Below are 5,000 nucleotides of genomic sequence, written 5' to 3'. Positions count from 1 at the left end.
TAAAGGGCAGAGAACTTGAGATGTTTTCTAAGCTGATTGAGAGGAGATTTTGGATGCCTAAAATTACCACTTGGAGAAATAAGAAAGAAAATGAATAAAGAAAAGAGGACACGGCATGGAGGTAAACTGAAGTATGTTGACGAAGAAAAAAGTAAAGAAGCAGCTTGAAAGATTTTGGATTCACAGAATTACTATTTGGAAAATCAAGGTAAAATCGAAGGGATGATCAATATCATCAGTAAGAGGGAATCTCATAGGATTACTGAAGACTCTAAGTAATGGTTAACGGGATGTTAAAATGATCTAAATCCTTTGGGATTTCCCTTAAAGACGTTTTGGAATCCATCAGTCTCTGGCTCCTGGAAGAACAAGAGAAATGCCATTCGCGCATGCGCCGAACTCCAGTATCCAGGATTAATCTCCGAGATGCTTCAAATCGTCTTGAAGCCTTCAGAGAAAGCAAGTATCGTATTTGAAAAGCTGGGTATGAGAAAGTAGAGAATATGGTGAAGGGACTTGGATATCAATGTAGATCGTTTAAATGGAGAAGACAAAGGAGCTAAAACAGAAGTTCCTGAAGAAAACTGCATCACTACAATGGGAATGTAAATTAAGAAGAGGGCGAGAAAACACGAAGAAGGCTTCTTCGGAGGAAGGCAGGTATCCTGCCATGCAGGGGGAGCGGGCCTGGAGAGGGCCCAAGAACTTCAAGGATGAAGCCCAAAACCCCTCAAGACTCGCCAGTCTCTTAAGGGCAGCCTTGAAGGGAAGGGTCTGACCCAGAGACTGCTTCGTCGGAGGAAGGCAGGTATCATGCCAGGCTGGGGGAGCAGACCCAGAGAGGGTCCAAGAACTTCAAGGATGAAGCCCAAAAGCCCTCAAGGCTCGCCAGTCTCTTGAGGGCAGCCTTGAAGGGAGGACCCAGAGACTGCTTCCTCGGAGGAAGGCAGGTATCCTGCTAGGATGGGGAAGCAGTCCTGGAGAGGGCCCGAGAACTTCAAGGATGAGGCCCAAAAGCCGTCAAGGCTCGCCAGTCTCTTGAGGGCAGCCCTGAATGGAAGGGTCCGACCCAGAGGCTGCTTCCTAGGAGGAAGGCAGATATCCTGCCAGGCTGGGGAAGTGGGCCTGGAGAGGGCCCAAGAACTTCAAGGATGAGACCCAAAAGCCCTCAAGGCTCGCCAGTCTCTTGAGGGCAGCCTTGAAGGGAAGGGTTTGACCCAGAGGCTGATTCCTAGGAGGAAGGCAGATATCCTGCTGGGCTGGGAAAGCGGGCCTGGAGTGGACCCAAGAACTTCAAGGATGAAGCCCAAAAGCCCTCAAGGCTCATCAGTCTCTTGAGAGCAGCCTTGAATGGAAGGGTCCGACCCAGAGGCTGCTTCCTCGGAGGAAGGCAGGAATCTTGCCACGCTGGGGAAGTGGACCTGGAGAGGGCCCAAGAACTTCAAGGATGAGACCCAAAATCCCTCAAGGCTCGTCAGTCTCTTGAGGGCAGCCCTGAAGGGAAGGGTCTGACTCAGAGGCTGCTTCCTCGGAGGAAGGCAGGTATCCTGCCAGGCTGGAGAAGCGGATCTGGAGAAGGCCCAAGAACTTTAAAGATGAGGCCCAAAAGCTCCCAAGGTTCACCAGTCTCTTGAGGGCAGCCTTGAAGGGAAGGGTCCGACCCAGAGGCTGCTTCCTAGGTGGAAGGCAGGTATCCTACCAGGCTGGGGAAGTGGGCCTGGAGAGGGCAGAAGAACTTCAAGAATGAGGTCCAAAAGCCCCCATGGTTCGCCAGTCTCTTGAGGGCAGCCTTGAAGGGAAGGGTCCGACCCAGAGGCTGCTTCCTCGGAGGAAGGCAGGTATCTGCCAGGCTGGGGAAGCGGACCTGGGGAGGGTCCAAGAACTTCAAGGATGAGGCCCAAAAGCCCCATGGCTCGCCAGTCTCTTGAGGGCAGCTTTGAAGGGAAGGGTCCGACCCAGAGCCTGCTTCCTCGGAGGAAGGCAGGTATCCTGCCAGGCTGGGGAAGCGGACCTGGAGAGGGTCCAAGAACTTCAAGGATGAGACCCAAAAGCCCCCAAGACTCGTCAGTCTCTTGAGGGCAGCCTTGAAGGGAAGGGTCCGACCCAGAGGCTGCTTCCTCGGAGGAAGGCAGGTATCCTGCCAGGCTGGGGAAGTGGGCCTGGAGAGGGCAAAAGAACTTCAAGAATGAGGCCCAAAAGCCCACAAGGCTCGCCACACTTGAGGGCAACCCTGAAGGGTAGGGTCTGACCCAGAGGCTGCTTCCTCGGAGGAAGGCAGTTATCCTACCATGCTGGGGAAGTGGGCATGGTGAGGACCCCAAGGGTGAGGGCCAAAGGCCCCTTAGGGAGAACAGTTCTTTGAGGGCACCCTTGAAGGGGAGTGTCCTCTCCAGAAGAGGAAGGCAGGATTCCTTGGAGGATCTGATAAGAAAATCATTGCGGCTTGATTTTCCATTGATAGAGTGCTCTATATTACTCTATTTCTGTTTTCCAGATGATTACAATATTTTCCTTATTTTTGTATTGTACTCTGCATCACTTAGTTTGTACCAAATTCTCCCATGCCAAGAATTCATTCAGGGCAAAGTGTATTTCGTATTACTGCCATCAGTCTCTGTGAAGCACTTTGCGCTGGTTCAGTGCCCCAACCCTGGGAACTTCAGAAATCTCGGAGAGGATATTTTGAAGTTCGTGGAGGAAGCTGGTTTTCTTGAAAATTTATAACGTATCGTCAATATATTTTTACCATTTTATTAATTTCTTGGAAATTTTGTTTTTTTGATTCCCTTCAGGCCACATTATTTATTAAAAATGGCGATGATGACCATAGGTATTGCAACGTTGATTTGTATGACGTCAATGAAACACCCGAAGAGAATTCCTTAAGACGAAGGACCCAGTTCATGACTGGCAGCCGCGTTCAAACAAGTCCTTCAACTGCCCTCCTGCCCCGCGCAGCATAGCGCACGCCTCTCGCTGGTAATAATAACATTAATAATAGACATCTGTAATTTTTCTTTGGGAAATCCTTCTCAAAATCAAAAAGATAAAAAAACATTCAACAAGTCTCTCTCTCTCTCTCTCTCTCTCTAAAAGGAGAGCAAAAAAAGCGAGAGGTGGCTGGGAACTTCGTTATCCTTTCCTTTCATAAATTCGCCAGGGATATTGAGAAATATCCTGCCTCCGTATACAAAGTTATCCCTCCTTTGCAGGAAGGGAGAGAAGAAAAGGGAGAGAGGGAAAGGAAGAGGGAGAGGGCCAGAGATGTGAGATGGAGTTGGTCGGTCCTTTTTACAAAAGTGACTAGAGAAGTTTGGAGCCCCCAATTGATTTTCGAAGGTTTTTTTTTTCTTTTTTGGGGGGAGGGGTGCAGGAGATACGAAGGCAAGGTTTAAGCCTGGTTCTCTTCCTCCCGCCGGCCACAGCCACCCTTCCCCCAACGATCCCCGACTCCCCGTCTCCGCTCCGAATTTCCGGTAGCGAAAACTTCTTTATTGAAGACTTCCACAATGGGAATTTGCTGAGAAGGTCCAATCAGATTTGGGAACTATTTCTCTCTTTCCCTCCCGCTTTCGTGCCATTTTCAAATGAACAAAAACGTGAAAGACCCTTACGACAAAACTCGAAGCTAAAAAAAAGCTAAGCTAATGTTTCATCCCAATGAATAGCAGCATCAGATAATAAAAAAAGGGAAAATTGGGAAAATTCCTAAATACTTTCGCTTTCAGGAGTAAAAAATAACTTCGACTATCCCATCTTCTAAATGATCGGTGTTAATAATTACGATAATCTAGAATAATCTTGTGATAAAAGATGTGTAGTAATAGATCAAAATACATCTTTTAATAAAATAGTAATATTCAACACATCATGTTTTAATAATTACTTTGGTAAAATGTCTGTACTTGTATTTTGTAACTTTTCCTACATCAGTCTTCACTAGATTATGGTAATAGTCTTTGCTAAATCTACAAGACCTACAATCACACGCACACAAAAAAACAGGCATAGGACGGCAGGAACGTCTGACCCTATATAGGATCAAGTATGTCTACGTAAACCATCGCTGCAGCATGATGAATATATTTCTAAACACTGCATTATTAGGTTCTAGATATCACAGACAGGACCTACGGATAATTTGCAATACATCTTCCTAGTCCCGCGAGATGGGAAGAAGAAAAAATCGTCAGTATAAAAATGATTTTATATTCCACTTTTGTGAGAGCAATTAAGAATAATACATCAAGGAGAGCTAGAGTGTGAGAACCCCAGAATGATCAGCGTCTGGTGTCCTATATACAAGTGTAAAGGATGGCAAAAAAAAGGAAATAGTCATGGAAAGGTAACTAGAGAAGCCCCATTCTAGAAATTCCGGAAGAGGGAAGCAGGGAAATCATTCTATTCCTTGGCAGCAAGAAGAATGAAGCTTTACCTGAGCCAAGCAATCGGGGAACAGGTGATCTCCCCATGGAGAACTTAGGATTCGGTGGGTTAGTGGGCGTTACGTGACGACCAAAGAGGAGAAGGGACGCCTACGTGTCATCAGGAAAGCTGCAGAAATTGTTTACAGGACCTCGCCATCAAGGAGGAATTCGACGCAGCGTTGTGACCCCGCATGTATGGTTTCACCTTATAACATAATAAAAAGAAATGTTCATTTGGAAATGTGTGGTGGTATTATTTCTTATATGAATTAAAACAAGATGGTAAAATAAGCCGTACTTCATACATTCTTTATAAGGAATTGTGTATTTATACTTATGCTTTCATTAACATACATTCATTCAGTATATCCATACATGCATACATACTGCACATACATACATAAATAAATAAGCTCTTAGTAACTTATGATGAGAGTCATTTACTTAATCACAACAACAACAACAACAGTAACAATAATACTAAAAACTGTACGTCATTAGAAACAGTATTTGATATCAAACCTACCATAATTACAATATGTATCTGTTAAGCATTATCAGAGTGAGATACTG

Source organism: Macrobrachium rosenbergii, chromosome 12 (assembly GCF_040412425.1).
Source record: "Macrobrachium rosenbergii isolate ZJJX-2024 chromosome 12, ASM4041242v1, whole genome shotgun sequence".
Taxonomy (NCBI): domain Eukaryota; kingdom Metazoa; phylum Arthropoda; class Malacostraca; order Decapoda; family Palaemonidae; genus Macrobrachium; species Macrobrachium rosenbergii.
Note: the sequence above shows the minus strand (reverse complement) of the source record.